The sequence below is a fragment of the Netta rufina genome (assembly GCF_964035555.1).
Source record: "Netta rufina genome assembly, chromosome: 2".
NCBI lineage: Eukaryota > Metazoa > Chordata > Aves > Anseriformes > Anatidae > Netta > Netta rufina.
The window spans coordinates 22,634,430-22,653,775 of NC_140124.1; the positions used below are offsets into that span (position 1 = coordinate 22,634,430).

The following is a 19,346-nucleotide window of genomic DNA, read 5'->3' on the forward strand; positions in this document are numbered from 1 at the left end:
GAACCCAAAGCTATTCATATTGACTTACTCCCTTCTACAATACTACCTAAAACTGCATTTAATAAATATTGCATTCTATTCCATACAATTTGTGAAATGTTTGGATTTGCACAGGAAATTATGACAATAACATAGCAGCTAACCCTGTTGTTCAGTTTCTCTCTGTGAGCACAGAATTCCAAAGTTTTATTTACTCATCTGTTCTATAATTACAGTTCATCATGCACCTTATAAATCACAAAAATGAGGAGCAAAAGAGACCTCAGAATGGCATCCTTTCCATTCTCCTTCCTCCAGATCAGATCAACTATTCCAACTGTCATTCTTGACAGACACTTCAATTCTGTCACTCTATTGGTAGTTTCTAAAAACAAGCATGGAGACTTTTCAAAAACATCCAACATCTGAAGAGTTAGAAAGTTTTTGTGATGTCTAACCTAAATTTCTATTGATATATGTTAGACTTGTCACCCTTTTCCTAACCACAGCAAATATGAAGAATAATTTAGTTCATTCTGCTGCATAGTACCTTTAGAATTTTAATACTGCTTTCATAAGTGTTGTCTGTCCGCTCTAGACAACAAACAAAAAAAATCCATATAACTCTTCCTATATCTCTTGATATATCCTCTCCCTATATTTCTTGATAGTTTGTTTTATTGTTTTTGACATTGCTGTCCTCTGGACTCAAACTCTTTTTTTTTTGAAGAAAGGATTGGGAGACTTCCCTATTTCTTGCAAGTTTTCATTAAACACCTATCAAAATTATGAGGAGGCTTTCTTTGCATTAGGAGCAATGGCTCAGGCTTGTATTCACACCAAAAAGGTGTGTTTTTGTTGTTGTTCTTGCTGTTTTTCATGGGTATTCCTACAAACTTTCATCACAGTTTCTTTCTTCATTTCTCCAGGAATAAAAGTTGTAAACAGAAAAATCTTTATTTCAAACATAGGGAAATATTTTTAATTTCTACAACTAATTTGACTTTGTGCTACAAAGTAGTTACTTATTTTATTTAACCTTGCACTTTGAATTTTGTTACTGTAGTGAAATGATGAAAAATAATTGCTTCTTTCAGTTAGTCTTGTGAGGGATGAATTAAGGCACTATGACAGTGAAGCAAATGAACTTATACTGTAAGAAAAATGTGGTCCTATAGGCAATTGCATTCAGTTATACCATATACACACTGGTTCACAATCTCCAAATCTTTTAAAAAGTTGTACCCACGGACAGTAGGGTTAATGCTTCCTGTTACCAACTACTACTGCTTCCAGAGTCATACTGCCACAGTTCTTTACCCTTTGCATGCCGTGACTGTCACACAACTCTGACAATGATTTGGGTAGATTCTTCAGGAAGATGCCAATTATGATATCAAGATGTGCCTGCATGTGATCACTTTGCAGTAAATAGTGCTAAATTATTAACCATAATGGTGCTAAATTATTAACACTGAGGAATTAACTCATCAGGTCTTCATCATATTTAAGTATATGATATTTCTGTATATAAGAATAATATAATATAAGAATATAATTTATTTTTGTATAGAATATATAAGAATATAATGTGTTTCTTATATAATATGAGATTTCTGTATATTGTGACCAGATACATTTGGGCTACAATTACTGAGGAGGCAATTATCCATAGTCATTCTATTGACCCAAACTAGATGCTTCACTGTCCAGTTAATTTATCCGCATCTTATCTCAGCTTCCCATTTTCCTCATTCCATGAGGGTTCATTAATCTTAATTGCCATGAATTTATTTCCTAAAGTCCTATCAGATGGCTAATTGGAACTCCTTATCTTTCCTCCTCTCAGGCATAAGCTCCTGGTTTGCTTGCAGCTTTAAGCCATCTTTAGTCCAGGATCTGTCAACAGCTGATACTGGTGGCAGAGAGAATGGAAAAAGGGGGTCAGGAAGAAGCAAGCACATTGACATTGATCCTAAAGAAGATACATTTATCTGATTTTACTCACTACAACTACAACAAACTATTTTCTTACCTATTAAAAATACCATTTTCATGGTTTTGATTTTTTTGTTTGTTTGGTTGGTTGGTTTGGTTTGGTTTGTGTTTTTATTTTATTTTATTTTATTTTATTTTATTTTATTTTATTTTATTTTATTTATTTTATTTTATTTTATTTTTTCCAGTTGAATTTCACTCCAGTTCTGACAAGCTGGCACATTGCAAATTCAGTCTGCACAAGGCATTCTGATTCCAACATGGTTTATTGCTCTACTCCTAAATATTATCCATATCAAAAGCCACCCATTTCCCATGCATTTCTCACTGATACTTTATTAAACTTCTGCCCTACAAATCATTACTTTTTTTTTCTTAATCATTTATTACTTATCTCAAAGTAATGAAATAAGTAATAATTTTTTATATTTTGTATAAAAGCAACATATCATATTAAACCACAACATGTTCAGTAAAATTAACAGAAGTGATAAGTATGGCCAAACTCACAGAGAAATAGTGGCAAGATGCCCAGTAAACAGCATAAAGAAACAATTCAAAGTAAAGAACAGATATGAAGTATTTAACTAATCAGTAAGTCTTGGGGGTCTTCCCCAGGGCTTTATCCCCTTTCCTGTGAGAACTGTGAAATCATAAGATGATTTCTGGTCTACTTCCTAGACAGAACAGGAGATGGAGACCCCAGGGCAGAGCCAGAAGGACTGGGGGATGGCTCCACAAACAGTTGGTGTTCACAGAAGCCTCGAGGCTTAGGATGGTGTTTTGGCACCATCAGAAGCACTTGAAGGAATGTAGCCATCCCTGCTCGTGTCCCATTACCTCACCCTTTGCTCTGTACACTTCCTGCTCTCTGACTCAACCCTGACTCACCCACTCTCTGCCTAGTTTATATTCTACTTGCACACGGTGACATGACACTGGGTGAAGGTCATGACATTAGAAGTAATTCCTTGATTTCCTTTTATAGCCAGACACAAATAATGAATGATTAACAGCTCTTTCTGACTAAAAAAAGATGTTCAGAGCAGCCCTGCTTTCTGTTACCACCATTCATGGAAAGCAAGTGATTTGTTCAGTACCCAGCAATGCTTCGGGCAGCAACTCTTAGCTCATTTGAGGACCTTTGCCAAACTGAGATATCAGCTATGGTAAGAGGAGGCCTCTATTCCTCGCCTTCAGTCTGTCTGTGCCTGGCACACTAGGAATGTTGTTCCAGTAGAAATCAGACATCCTAAGGCCCATGATCCTCAGGATTCATGGGCTCCACCTGTGGCAAGCTATTAGTGAATGCTGTACAGATTCCTCAGAGGGAGAAACCTCTAAGGGACCTTGTATAGTCAATACTATGAAACAGAACTGCATTAACCTTAAAGAATTCAGAAAGTGAATGTTTTAAACTACTTTACATTTAGTAAGTATCTTGGCATTCAGTAGCATGCAAACAAAGCTTTTTGTCTAACCACTAGAGAAAATAATCTCATAGTGATTCCATGTTACATGGCATTTGCAGTAGATATTACAGCATTCTGCATGGTGCCCAGGAATAGTTTTATTGCTAGGTTATTCCAGCCCCAGGAGATGATAGATGGTTTCTGCAGGCATCACTCACAGCTGGTGAGCAGTTCATGAAGAAGTCCAATGTGCTGGCAGATAAAAGCAGGTGTGTCTAGAACAGGGCCTGGTCCTATAGCCACCACTGATTCCACGGTGCTGTGTGCACAGTGGAAGAGAACACATCTGCCTGGGTCATTTGTGAAACATCTTGCCAACATGTTGGCAAATCTGCCTACTATTGTGTGTGACAGGACCGGGGAGAATTTCTGACACACCAACTTAATTGTCCAAATCTAACATGTGTGTGAAACCATATGTTTAGAAGTAAAAAAATATATATATTTCGAAATGGTTACTGTGGTACTTCATCTTGGTGCAAATACACGTGTGACTAACACTTCCTGAACACTGTTATGGTGGGTCACTTCACAGGACAGAATTACCACCTATTTTCACGTTTCAGGTAGAGTGAACTGTTTAAGGTCTCTCAGAGAAAGTACGCGTACAAGCTTCTATAAGGCCTAAATATGAAAATAAGCCTATAGCATCATGACTGCCTGAATGGTCTTTTCATGCACTGGGGGTTAGACTAGGCAAGTACACTTAATGTGTTACAGAGTTCATCTTGTTTCACTGACCTCTGGTACACACTCAGTCAATTTCCTCTGGTTCACGGGAGCTTTAAGATAGGAAAGCAGAATGATGACTATTCCAAGTTTTCATAGTAAAATGTTCCCCATAAACATTTTAACCCTGGGAATGGGTCAAAGCTATCCCATCTTCTTTAACGGACCACAACTATGGCAGTGATCAAAACATGTTTGTTCAAGCATGATACTAACAGCAGTGTTTCATATTGCCAATGGTAAATTAAGTAAGGTGATCTCCTCCCAGTGGATCACATGGATAGAGATAAGGGACTTGATTGTCATGCCATAAAATATGAGTCACAGAAGTGTTAAACAATGATAAGAGATAAAAGAAAGCAACAATGACACTCTTCACTGAGGAAAATTGTCTTTCTTCTTAATATATATTTATATGAATGCATGTATTTTATAATTTATGAATATATATATCTAAAAAGTGGTGAACAATAGAAAAAATAAATGTGTATATATATCTTCAGTGTCAACAAAATATGAGTAGAAATAACAAGTAACGTTATAAAAACCCTCTCTTTTGAATCAACTTTGATTTGGATGATGATAAAGGTAGCCAGACTTTTGTCTCTCTTTAGATCTGGGTATATAATACTAGCCTAATGGCTTTTAAGAGTAGGTCCTCGCAGTTCTTGATATCTAGGTTTGCCTTACAGTTCTGCAGTGAGCCCTTTATTAAGTTGAAGACAGGTCCAGAAAGGTATTCTGTACAGATGGATTTCTGCACACACTGAGAGCCCTTTTACTCAGTCAGCCAGGACACAGCTGTCCATTATTCAGAGCAATATACATAATGAATATGCTAACATTTCTCTATCCAGCATTAATAACAATAATATATTGAAAACTCAGTCCCCAACTTTTCTCCTGAAAATTCATGTTACTATGAAAGCAAAATAGGCTTCTGTGAACCAGTTGCAGAATTGGAACAAAACCAGTAGTAAAAACAGACTCCCACACTGTCTAATCCTGCTTGGTTGTGTTGCTCCTAAAACTTGGGATAAGATAACAATAACAATTTACCTGACTGCAGCACAAACAAGAGTAATTGTTTAAACCCTGAGGGAACTAAATTCAGAAACTTGCGTAATGTGGCTTGTGGAACTTGAGAATTAGCCGGTCTTAACTAGTAAACACTGCACACCCCTAAAAAGTGCTGCATCAGAGTGGAATGTGATCATCTGCTACATGGCAGGAAGAACCTCCTGCAAGAAATGTAGTAGGTGAATGTCTCAGAATAGACATTCTGAGTATCTGAGCACTGAAAGGAGGTTTGGCTAGTATATTATTCCACCTTGAATGACACTATAACATTGTAAAGTCCTATGCATTCTGGAAAAGATATTAGAATTGGTATATGGACATCTACCTTGGACTGTATCCTTGGAGATAACAGAATCACAGTACCTTTAAAGAAGCAGTCGTACAAAGGTTAAGCCAGCAAGAATAATGCTGGGACACGTGAATTAGTTTTTTTTTGTACTTAGGAACATGGTTTATTGGGTAATAATGGTGATAGGGGGATGATTGGACGAGATGATCTTGGAAGTCTTTCCCAACCTTAATGATTCTATCAGTCTTTAATGGAAGGAGCTGCAAATTTGGCAATAGGCAAATGGGCAAGGTGATGGAGAGAAGGAATGCAAGGAAAGCTCAGTTCTGTGGACCTGAAGCAGGTTTGTACATACTGTAATTTTCAGAAATATGGTACTTTGGAAACAGAGCCTCCATTTAAAAGTAAAGTTCAAATGAAACAGAAAAGCAAAACCAGATGCCATTATGGAATTAGCTCTCTTTGTACAAAAAAAGATGCATAAGAGCAACTGCAAAACAGAACAAAATAAAAACTTCCTTTACGGAGCACCAGTGGGACTGCAGGAGAGCAACATGGTGAAACTGGAGAAAAAGAGGCAAAGATACGAGACAACAGGATAGAATCCATAAATTCTTTGATGGTTTGCTTTGCCAAACTAAAGAAGAAAGATGAGGAGGAAGAACAAAACTACAGAACATGATGAATGTTTCTCACTGCATCTTCTCCCCCTTTCAGCAACAAAGACTAGGGACAGTCTGCTGTCTACCCATGCCCTGCAGATATTGCAATATTGCCAATGGGAATGGCCAATTACTACATTAGTTCTGGATGGTCATGGAAAGAACCCTAACTACCACTATAGTAGTGATGTTCATTGATACCATAGTAAGAAACACTTTTGTAATAAAATTAGTTTCAGCTTCAACTCAGAGAAGGGGGAAAATGATAAATGTTGTTTCATATGCATGAAAGGATGTTCAAGCACCTGTAATTGAGATTTCTGCCTGCAGTGAAATAGCTGCCAAGTTCAGGAGTACAAGAGTTCTTTCTGAGGATAGGAATGGGAGTATCCCTCTTGTAAGCAGCAGGGAATTATTGGCAGTGCCTCGCTGAAACAAAATGCGTTAGCTACAGATTTTGCTACGGATGTTTCTAGAATTGGTACTGACCAGTGGGAGGTAAGGGTGGAGTGATTCCTGCAAGTCACTGATGCTTTGTTATTAAGAATCCGGAGGAAGTAAAAACAGTAGATATTTGGGTAACAGAATTTCCTCAAGTTTTGTATGTCTAAAAATTAAAATGTGGAAAAATAGAAGTTGTGTATTAACTGAAGGTCCAGATCCTTCTTCACAATGAAAAAAATATCAACACCCACAAGGAACAGAGGAAGGGCTCCAGCCCACCATCTTACTGGAAACCAAGGTGCTAATGCAAAGACCTAAATTTTTAACTCTGCATTTAGCCCAGTGTTAAAAGCAGAGGAAAAAAAAAAAAAAAAAAAAAAAAAAAAAAAAAAAAAGCCTAACGGTGGATTTTAAATACTTAAATAAAGCACTAAGAAGAATATCTCAGTGACATTTCATTACTGACTTGGCCAATGTTTTCTTTGCAATTCCACTAGCTGATCAAAGCTGGTAAAAATAAGCATGTACCTGGAAAGGAAAGCAACATTGTTTTATTCAAGTACTGCAAGACTTTCAGATCAATATACTGAATGTGGATGAAATTATCGTTAAAATGTGTTACACCGTATCATAGATGGATATGTTGGTACATAGAAAAAACTGAAGTGAAAGTAGAGGAAACTACATAAGAGGCAGGCAGCATTATTCAAAACCCAGGCTGTAAAGTTAATCATCAAAAACTCACAAAACTCAGTTGGTACAATCTGAGGTGAAATATTCAAGAATAGTATTAGATCAGGAAAGGAGGACAACAGTGGGATCATTAAAGGGTAGAACTCCTCGTGAGAGTCCCCACCCCCACAGGAATTAGTGTAGTAGACTGAGTTTCACAATTGGTTAAGTTCTCATGAGAACATCCTTATATTTGCAGAAATCAGTAAGCCACTAATCAAACTAGTGAAGAAATATCACGAACGAGAACAGAAGGAAGAACAGCAGAGCAAAACCACACCAGTTCAGAGCCTGGCTGTGGGCTACATGCATTACTGTAAGCTGTTTCATATTCAGCTAACCGCTACTGATCTAGATCTCAGGACCCCACTATTTCAAGAACACAAAGCAATAAGAAGAAAGATACAGCCTTTGTTTTGTGAGTCTTAAGATCAGTGGGAAATAAATTTACTCCATATGAAAAGACAAGTTTAGCACTGACATAGGCACATGAGCTTACGGAATATATCTCTAGGTGCTGTTTTGCAGTAGTACCTATCACAGGTGCTCTGCTAAAGTACATAATCACTGGAAAAGTACAAACCGGACATGTATCAAACCTGAGGTTAGCTAGATAGACACTGGCTTTCATAAACTAAGAACTTTCTGTAGAAGACAACAAGGTTTTAGCACCAGCTCTATATGGTCCGTTAACCAGTGGGAGAGTGTAAAGTGCCCTTTACTCCTTATGTGTTGCTTACCTGTCAAGTGCTTTCAGATAAAAGCTCTGTTGCTGACTTTGTGCCACAGAATATTCAGCATGGTTCATGGATGGGTCCGGTTTTCATTGGAAACTTGGAAAACCCTTTATAAGATATGCAGCAACTCATAAAATACAGAGGAGTTGGCTTCCTTCTGCAGAGTAGCTCTGCAGAAGCAGCGGAGCTAATGAGCTCTGCTAACAATGTTAAAAGAGAAATCTAAAGGAAATGACCTAGCTTTGTACGTAGTTTCAGACTGGGTATATCCAGCTTTAACTATTTGGCTACCAGTTTAGAACAAAAATTACCTACAAACACAGGATTTTAATCTGGGAGTCTACCAGATTAAATCACAGCCTGACCACAGTTCCAAAACAAAAACAAACCAACCAAACAAACAAACAAAAAAGAAAGAAAAAATAAAAGGAGAGGAAGAAAAATGTGGAGCTCACATAAAAGCATACCAAAAGGAAAAATATAGACGTAGAGAAGTTGGTGTATGTAGTAAAGCAGATGCCCTTCCTAAGGTTGTGGTCATCCCGATAGGTATAAACTTTGAAGAAACAGCAATTTTGAAAACAAAACAAAGAAAATAGTACAAAGTAAGTTATCAAAGAGGTAGCCACTTTAAAAGATGCAAATGAGGGAATTGAGGGGCGATCACCCCTAGAAGCTAGGAGATGGGTGAAGCACAGAGGGGGGCCATACCTTCTAAAAACGACCAGTGTGGTATGGGCAGATAACAAACACTTCCAGATGGAGAACATTATATACACTTCAGGCAGGTTTATTTCAATAAGGGCATGAACAAAATCATCTAGGGGCAGCTCAGATGCAAAAGAGGGTGGTAGAAGATGGCTGGCTGGCCTAACATTAAAACAGATGGGCACACAATTGCTTAACTTTCGCGATGGTGAATCCTCCACTTTTCCTCCACTTGGAGGAAAAAGAAAAATACCACTAAAATATTTGAGAATTCAAGAACCACATGCTAAGATACAAATTGAGTACAGTAGACCACAGCTCAATCAAAGCTTAGGTCTCAGCTTAATCCCACCTACTATGCAAAATGGTATTAAATATTGTTTGCTAGTACTAGATCCACTGACAAAATGGACTTGAGACAGCACCAGTACAGAAAACTACTGCAAAGCCTACCACAGTGCAGGTATCTAATATTTTCCAGATGGGATTTAAACCAATAAATTGCTTTGGAGCAAGGAATGTATTTCCCAGGGAAAAATTCCTGAAGGAATTACGTGGAGGCTTAGGAATAAAACAAAGGTTCCAGATTTGCTGAGAACTCCTAATTCAAGGTGAGCTGAATGAACCAATGGAACTATAAAAATAGTGTTAGGCCAAATGGAGAAAAGTTACAGAAAAGTTTGGGATACTGCATCACCTTGGCATTTTAATGGCCTGTGAGCCATAACAACTTCTCACAAGTTCACGTGATTTAGAAGTATGCCTGGGAGGAAAAAAAAAAATAAATTGAATGGCAGCCTAATGTTTTAAGTGAGGAACGGATACAGACCCTAAGCAAACATTGGAAAGAGGTTAATGTTGTTATAGCAACTCAACTGGGAAGAAACACTCAACGCATGGATAAACAAACAGGGACAAACCACTACTCTGCAGAATGGCAAGTAGGATGGAAAATAATGTTCCATATTTATGGAACATTATATTATACAATGTAAACAGTAAATGGGATAGACCAGCTCCAATTATAAATAAAGCAGGACCTTAAGCATATGACATAAAACTCCAGAACAGAAAAATACCTATATAGTTCCAGGTTTAATGTTATTATGGAGAGGTGAATGAGTTAATGAAAAGGAATGATGTTATATTATAAATACTGCTATTAAAATTTAACAGTAAGGTGTATGTGACGTCTCACCAAAGTCCTTATCAGTGGAAAGTCTATTAAAAGAAGCATAAATTAATTGCTAGTCTATGTCTCAGTGTGGTTTATGTTTTTGATTTTATTATTTATTTTATTAGATTAAAAAATGTGAATATTTATGTTACATGGGAACAGTAGGAACACTGCTTTTTATTGATAGCAGACCATAACTCTAGTGACAATGGAAATGTTTCTTTTTTCCTTTTTCTTTTTTCTTTTTTTGCTTTTTCTCCCCCTCCCCTCTTTTTCCCCTTTTCTCTCTCTCTCTTTTTTTTTTTTTTCCCCCCTTTTCCTTTTTTTCTTTTTTCTTCTTTTAATCAGAGACCATAAGACCTTTGGACACACATCTCCACTACTTTAAAATTATGGGAGGTAAGTGTGAAACTAGTCACAGAATCTAATTCATATGAATTCAGATTGTGAATTCACTAATTCACAGAATCTACGCTCTGTGAAGTCAAGAATAATCTTATGAGGTTAACAGATGTCTCTGATTTTAAGAGATCATATTATGGGTGGATGAAGCAAGATACAAATTTAACTTGGAAATTTTATTTCAACTTACTTGGCTGGAAATCAAAATAACCTGCAGTAATTGTGTTGGAACCTGAACAACCACACCAAATGAAATATGAGTGAAAAACACCAGAGATGGTTAAACCAACTACGAAAGTCAAAGCAGAAACTGGAACAAAGAAACAAACAAACAAACAAAAGTCAGAAGTGTTAGTCATAGACTTTTGTTACTCATGTTGCTTTAATTTTTAAACCAAAGATTCTACTCCATTTATTAAAGGGACATTTGTAGCACTGACCCAGAAACAGATCCCATATACTTGAGTGCAACATTCCAAGAGGGATGACAGATACCATTTAGGAGAGAGGAGAAGCTGAGACTCAAATTTTAGACTCCTTTAATGTAGAAACTGTCGTGGTTTAACCCGGCCGGCAGCTAAACACCACGCAGCCGTTCGCTCACCTTCCCCCCTCCCTCTCTGGGACGGGGGAGAGAAATGGAAAGTGAAGCCCGTGAGTTGAGATAAAGACAGTTTAATAAGACAGGAAAATAATAATAACAACAATAATAATAACAATAATAATAATACAATGGTGATAATAGGAAAGTAATAATAATATGTACAAACAAGTGATGCACAATGCAATTGCTCACCACCCGCTGACCGATGCCCAGCCTAACCCCGAGCAGTCCGGCCCCCTCCCCTGGCTAGTCACCCCTATATATTGTTTAGCATGACGTCAGATGGTATGGAATACCCCTTTGGCTAGTTTGGGTCACCTGTCCTGGGTCTGTCCCCTCCCAGCTCTTACTGCACCCCCAGCCTGCCTGTTGGCAGGACAGAGCAAAAGGCTGAGATGTCCTTGGCTTGGTATAAGCACTGCTCTGCAACAATTAAAACATCGGGGTGTTATCAGCACTCTTCTCATCCCAAGCCAAAACACAGCATTCCACCAGCTACTAGGAAGAAAATTCTGTTCTAACTGAAACCAGGACAAAACTTTGCTTAGTAAGTTATCAAACCTGGGGCATATTATATGCAATATTCAAAAAACATGAAGTCATATAATCTTGACAGTTATTTACCTAAGAGTTACTAGTGTCATATGGGAATCTAAATGTGGATAGCATTAGCAAAAATATTAGCGTTATAGAAGAAAAAGTACTGGAATTGGAAAGTGAAAGTGGTATTAACATTGTTTTCAGCTTATACTTGGACTCAACCATCAGTTACAGAAACTACTAATAGCACAGTAGATTCTGGGAGCAGTAATCACCAACACACAAGTTATGGGAAAACCAGCGCATGGGGTGGCCTAAGTTTTAACCACTGAAATGCGATTGAACTGTAATTTTAGGAGAAGTGAAGATACTATACAGGAGACAGAGATGGTTACAAGGCAGAATAGCTATTGTCTGAAGTGATACTTCATTCAGTTCATTAGAAGCTAAGTATCATTAGTGACAGCATATTAATAAATTTGGAAAGGTACTGTAAGAAACGGGGTTGTAGACATTAAGGCTTATCCTACTGGAATGTGGTCTGATGGTATCCCAACTCCCCTCAAATAAAAACAGAATATTACTCCTGCAATAGCAATCACTACTTGTATGTGGAGCCAATTAGCAACAATTCTAGGGTCTATGATAACAGATATATATGGATACCTGCTGTTTTTGTTTGTTTGTTTGTTTTTCTGCATTTTAATAGAAATAGCCAGAAAACAGAGCTCCATGTAGAAAAATAAGTGTGCAACATTTCTTATCTATCCAATCTAAGCATTTGCAATGCTTACCCATATCACACACCAACCAGGGTTCAGCCAGAATTGTAACACTCAGAACGCTACCAACTTGGGATTAACTTGAAAACATTATAACAAAAACATCAGAGAATCACAGCAAATAGTGCAGGAAGCTTAAAAAAATCACAATAATGAATAGGCACCAGGCAGGAAAAGGTCATGTTATTTTAGAGAATCAACAGCCACCAAGATCAGGAAAGGACACAGAAACCCTGACCATGCCACGACATTTTTAGAAGATAGTCAAGTAGAGGTACAAGAATCAGGTGTTATTTTAAGTGTTAATCATTATCTTCTTTAACTGATTTTCTTTTTGTTACTGGCATTGAGTTCCTATCCCATCATTGACAGGAACATTAACTAAAAGGATAGAGACTTGTGATACAGCTTCACAAGGGAGATACAGAAAAACATTTGTAAGTCATTAAATCAGGAAAATAAGACAGAAAAAGTTCTAATCCTAAAAATAACTTAACCTATAGTGGTAGTAGATGAGATCCTCTGCTTGTTTGGAGGAGCAAAAGAGTAAGGAATATAAAGACATCAGAGATCAGCAAGGAAGAAAAGGGAGAAAAGAGTCATCCACTTCACTTCTGTCCTTACTGAAAAGCTCTCAGGTCTGCTCTCTTCAACATCAGTGATTCAGGCCTTCAAGAAGCACAGCATTCAATACAGCATACACACATTCAGTTGCAACAAGGTGTATAATGTTCCTGGATGTACAGGGAGAATATCAAGATTTGAACTGCACACCCGTGGGAAAAAAAAAGAAAAAAAAGATCTTAAGTTTAATTTGTATTGTTTATTGCCTTATCAAATAAGGCCACCAAGTGGCAATGTAAATATTTAAGACACAAAAGGAAAAGTGCAATACCTTATAATAACTTTAGAATGTGCATGAAGAATAATCACAACAAGTGAACACTGATTAAACTTTATTTTATGTGCCCTGACATAAAGTAGTGATCACATTTACAATCTGTAAGTGTAGCTTTCAAAAGCTGTCTTCCAGTATTTAAGCCATGATGCCTTCAAATACCACATTCCTATTCATTTCAGGCAAGCAACCTAAAACTAAATTGCAGCAAGTTTTAGAACTCATAGGTTTAAATTTACATCCCCCCCATCCTGAGTCAGAAACACGCTTCATACTTCGGTGGCTGAAGTGATTGTTTTTTCTTGGCCAATTCTACTCTGATTGTGTTGTTTAGTAGAATTCAGGTCTTGTTTTTATTCTCCTTCTGTTCATGACTGTCACCCAAGTATGCTCTACAGAGACATACAGTATTCCAGTTTCCTCAGCTCCTTCTACCCATTCCACAGAAATCAGTATCAGTAGGATGCCAGAAAAAGAAGGCAAGTGGAAGTCCATCTTCTAAAACACCTTCAAGCCTATCTTTTAAGGGATCCTGTACAAACTTCTTGCATGACTTAAAAATAAGCAATAATGATGAAGAATAAGATCCATCTACAAATAATCTGACAAATTTACTGATTCTGAGAATTCACATAGGAAATAGTGAGTTGCAAAAGCGTGACTAGAATTACAAATGGTACCTAGCAGGTTTCAGTACAATAATAAAATATATATGGCATTACAAGCAATTTGTTTTCCTTCTTTTAGCTGAAGAAATCTGATTTGATATCTTGCTATCAAGTCCATTTTCTCCTACTGCAAATAACAGTACCGACAACTTGTGGATTAACCCCAGTAGGCAGCTAAGTAGGAAGCCTGCTTCTGCACTACCCTTTGCAGTGGCATGGGGAAAGAGAATTGAACAGGCAAAAAAATAAAAATAAAAATAAAATAGTTGTGGCAAAGACCATTTAATAAGTGAAGCAAAGCAGTGCATGCAAGCAAAACAAAATAAAGCATTTATTCACCACTTCCCATCGGCAGGCAGACTCTCAGCCATTTCCAGGAAAGTCAGGCTTCATCACCTAACGGCTACTTGGAAGACAGGCTCCATAACCACAAATGTCTCCCCTGCTTCAACCTCGCCCTGAGATTTTATTGCTGAGCATAACGTCACGTAGAGTGCTACATCCCTTTGGTCAAATCGGGTCAGCTGTGGAGCTGTGTCCCCTCCCACCTCCTTGCCCACCCACAGCCTACTTGCTGGGGGCAGCGTGAGAAACCAGGGAAGGCCTTGATGCTCTGTAAACACAGTCAGCAATAGCTAAAACACTGATATGTTACCGACACTGTTTTGGTCACAAATCCAAAACACAGCCTACAGGCTGCTATGAAGAAAATTAACTCTGTCCCAGCCAGGCCCAGTAAACAGCTCTATAGCATGTTTGTTCAAGCATAACTGAACTTTGTAAATATTTAAGTTGTCCAGAACTGAAGTTCTAAATTTGCAAAGCATGCTGAAGACACAACCTCGCTGAGAATGAAATAAAGTCTGACTTATCTTTCAGTGTGTTTATGCCATCAGAAAATAATTCCAGTGAATTAATTTTGTCAAGTTTGAGTGGAGAACACATCAGCGCCTTTTTGATGGTAAATATCCTTAATAGAACTTTTGTCATTTCAGTTACGCAAGCAATCTACTCATAAGGCATCTTTGTATTGTCTGAAACCCAGTAAATCTGGAGAAAGACTTTTGAACATTTTTAAGATGTAATAAAGACATTGCTGTCCATAAATCTAAATGGATGTTAACTATTTTATGTGCCTCACTGCTGCTATATCAGAGCTGCTGTATTGATATAACAACACTTCAGTAATACAGTTTGTGAATGATTAGTAACAATAAGTAATGCAGTCCAACGTCACATGGTTAAAATGAAAAAAGTGTTAGTTCCCAATGTTTTTGTCTTGTTGCTAATATACTTTTCAGAATAACTCTTTACTCATGCCCATGCTTTATGGAGACTGACTTCTAGGAGAAGTCACATATGCTGGGCTCACACATGACTGTTATGTTACTAATGTTTTAAGGCTAATAACAGCATTAGAGGCAACCACTTGAATTCTGTACATCACCTCACACAGATGTAGTGTTGTCATTCATATGGTGCATTCATGGTATGCATTTTGTATTCAGAAAATTTAGAGCTGGAAGTACTCTTTATTAAAAAAAAAGTATAGGAATAGTTCTATGACAATTATCAGATATGAAACAAAATGGTTTCAGCTAGAAGTGACTGATGGAGATAATTTTTTCCTGCTCAGAGCAGCGTGAACTTTGAAATTAGACAGGGGCATTCAAATTCATCAGCTGGATAAGTTTTGAGTATCTTCAGGCCAAAATTCTACCACCTCTTTGATCAATCTGTTCCAATGTTTGAATGTCTTAGCTGTCAATATTTTTTCCTAGGATGGAAAATAATATAAGCAGCTTCCTTGTTGCAGCTTACAACAATTGCCCTTTGACCATTTGTTATGCACATCTCAGAAGCCCCTAACTGTTTCCTCTATCCTCCTGTTCTCCAATTAAGTAGCTGAAGACAGTAAGGTTTTCCCTTAGCCCATTTTCTTAAGCAAAAAAAAAAAAAAAAAAAAAAAAAAGCTCTCACACACTCTTCATATCTCTTCATACAACATGTGCTTTAGCACCTTAATCATCTTGGTGGCCTCCACTATATCAATGTCTTCCCTACACAGAGGAACCCAACTAGACACTATTTTGGAGGCAGTCCACTATGTATCTCCCCTATGTACCCCTGGGTAACCCACTCTAGGTGTCCTGCTTGGGCAGGGGGGTTGGACCAAACCTCTGCAGGTCCCTTCCAACCTTATCCCTTCTGTGACAGGGAACAGAGGGGACTAATTGCTATACATCCGTTACTACCAGCCCACTATGTTTAACCTTCATCACCAAAGACACTCTTGCTGACTTACGTTCAGCTTGCTCACTAGGGTCCCGGGGTTCTTTCCTGCAGAGCTGCAGCACAGCTCCAAGCCAGCACCCAACCAGTAACCACGCACTGTGATATTTCACCCCAGACTAACAACCACAGCCTGTGATTATGAGGTTTAACTTAATTTGCCTCAATCTGGCAGTTTGCAGCAGACACCCACCTTCACACCACCCTTGTTGGTATCTCCTCTGACGTTTACTCATAAACTGTCAACCAACTTTTCCCCCTTTTCACCAAAGCTAAGCCAATGAGCAATGCTGGTTGCTCCTCAGTGTTAACGTATTTAAGGATTTTCTATAAAAAGCATGGAGCAGCTGTGAAGGGAGTGAGAAAAAAAAATAAAATAATGGTAAAACAATTCTGCAGACACCAAGGTCCATGAAGGAGAAGGAAGAAGTTCTCCTGCAGCTCATGGAGAAGACCATGGTAAAGCAGTGTTCCCCTGCAGCCCATGATGAACCATATTGGAGCAGATATCCACACCACAACCTGTGGAAGACCCAGTGGTAGAACAGGTAGGTATGGCCTGAAGGAAGCTACAAGCTAACGGAGAGCCCAGGCTCCTAGCAGGAACTGTAGCCTATGGAGAGGAGCTCATGGTAGATCGGTTCCTGAAGAACTGCAGTCTGTGGGAAGGACCCAAGTTGGTTGTTTGTAAAGGACTGTATCTCATGGGAGGGACAACATGCTGCAGCAGAGGAAGAACATTAGGAGGAGAAAGCAGAAGAGAGAACACATTCTGGACTGACTGAAATGCCCATTCCCCAGTGCTGCTTCATAGGAGGAGGTAGAAGAATTGTGAATGAAGTTGAGCCTGGAAAGAAGGGGGATGGAGGAAGGTGGTTTTAGTTCTCACTATCCTATTTTTTAATTGGCAACAAATTAATCTTTGCAAAGCCCAGGCTGTTTTCCCATGATAGTAATTGGTGAGCTATCTCCCTGTCCTTATATCAATCTACTTTTCTTGAGAACGTTTATTTACTTGAGTTTATTTACTTCACATTATTGAAACTAAATCTTGGTCCAACACATAGACATGATTTCATCTGATCTCTCTTTCAAGTTAAAATAAAAAGTTACAGTTTCTGGAAAGAAGAAAGAATGGAGAAGATACTGTTGCTTTTGATGTAATGGAGAAGATACTGTTGCTTTTGATGCATGTAGAGAAGCTCTCTTGTTCCTTTTTTGTAAACTACTTGTAAATATCCAATATGTTTATCATAAGGCCAAGAATAACTGGCCTTGCAGCTGAAGTCCCTCATCTGCAGTGACGAAATCTTCAGTTTTAGCCTCAGCATGAACTTAATCAAAAGATTGCTCAAGCTGAGTGAATCTTTTAATAGAAGCTACAAAGGCAATGGGTCTCAAAGACAGAGAAGCAGAAAGAAACCTGAAGGCAGGCGCTTCATTTCATGAGAGCCAACGAGTAATGCATTCATCATTTTCCTTTGATAGTCTGAAAGGGAACGAGTAAAGAACAATAATTTGTTTCAGTCTTGTTCTAGTAGACCCATTTCACCCAAAATATTTGCTACTCTTGCTCTCAGAGTAGCCAAGTGTATCCTCCATCAGGTTACGCTGTGACCCCACTTCTTTTATGCTGTTTCTGCAGATGGGAGGAAGAGAGGCATGAAGCACAATTACGAAAAACCTCATAGTGTGTTTTAATTATAATATTTGTGACAAGAACAAATTTTTTTCAACAACAAATTTGTTGATTCAACCGGAAATCTTGATAAAAGATAACAACTCGTTTCTGAAGATCTGATGGAAAAGAAAAAAACGTTTTTGTATTACTAAACATAACATGGTCATCTACATGAAAACAAAACAAAACAAAACAAACTTCTTAAAGTTCTTACCTCAATTCTTCTTTGAGTAACTTAATCAGCAGCCAATTACTGAACGGTTTTATTTGATAACATCACTAAGAAATAGCTTTATATCTACAAGTGATATTCTCTGAAGAAACCACTGTCCAGCATGGACTAACATCACAGTAAGTAGATTATATTATTTTTATATATATATATATATATATATAATGAATAGGAATGGATAGCTTAGACCTGAACAGACACATTTAGGAGTGTGGTGTGCATAACTGAGTAGAATAAGAAGTGCTGCAACTTATATTACCATTCAACTTTATTGTGCATATTTATATTTTTTTTTTCCTGAATCGAAAGGCTGCTTTCCCCCAGAAAGGAAGGATAACATTACCATAGACAACCTGCCATTTCCCTAACTAACCATCCAGCCACATCCCCTCCTCCACACCCCACAAAGCACCATTCTCGCTGATAGCTTTCCCTTCAGAGGGGCTGTGCTGTCCGGCTCACTGACCCAAGCCCCATTTCGCTCTCCCTCCCTCACGCAGCCCAACACAAAGCCGCAGCCCTATGCCCAGAGCCCTCCCAAGGCCGGCCAGGACCAACACCTTTGCTTCGGGCAGAGACAAGCACCCACACTTTGCTTGCGGAGCACATCCCCGCCTCACTCCCTGTGCCCTTTAACAACCACCCATGCCACAGAGCGCTACCTGACAGCCCGGAGCCCGCCCCACCCCACACAGCGCCTCGCTGGGAAGAGCCAACAAGCGAGGGAACCCCCAAAAACCAGCCCTGAGCCTCAGCCAGGTGCCGTGCGGGCTGACACAAAGGCTCAGGGCCGCGGCGGAGCAGCAGCTCCCCTCAGGGGAGAGGAGGAGACGGGGAGCGGGCGGCCCCGCCTCGCCCTCAGGCGCGGAGCCCCGGCCCGGCGGCCCCGCCATTGGCTGGCGGCGGCGGCGCTCTGCGGCTGCTGCGCCTCCCGCCCGCCGTGGCTGCCCGGCTGCCGGCCGCGGGGGGGGCCGAGCCGACCCCGGCCCCGACCCCAACCCCGGCCCCGACCCCAACCCCGCTGCGGGGACCCCGCCGCCGCCTCCTCCTCCTCGCCGCCCGGCCCGCCGCCTGCCTCGGGGCGCTGCTGCGGCGCGGAGACGGCGGCGCGGGGGTCTCCTCCTCCACCATCACCACCACCACCTCCTCCTCCTCCTCCTCCACCTCCGGCGGTGGCGGCGGTGCCGGCATCCCCCGTGCCGCCAGGCCGGGAACAAAGGCTCGGCGGCGGCCGCCCGAA

General features: G+C 39.4%; 1 protein-coding gene across 4 annotated transcripts in view; it reads right to left on the reverse strand.

The window, feature by feature from the left end:
* Positions 1-8,257, reverse strand: part of LOC311207158 (ATP-dependent translocase ABCB1-like) — a 48,668-nt gene extending 40,411 nt beyond the window's left edge. For all 4 annotated transcript variants that reach the window (XM_084283062.1, XM_084283065.1, XM_084283064.1 and 1 more), the window contains exon 1: positions 8,126-8,257. The gene's annotated coding sequence lies outside the window, so the exon portion shown is untranslated. The remainder of the gene's footprint in view (positions 1-8,125) is intronic.
* Between the last annotated feature and the right edge of the window lie 11,089 nt (positions 8,258-19,346).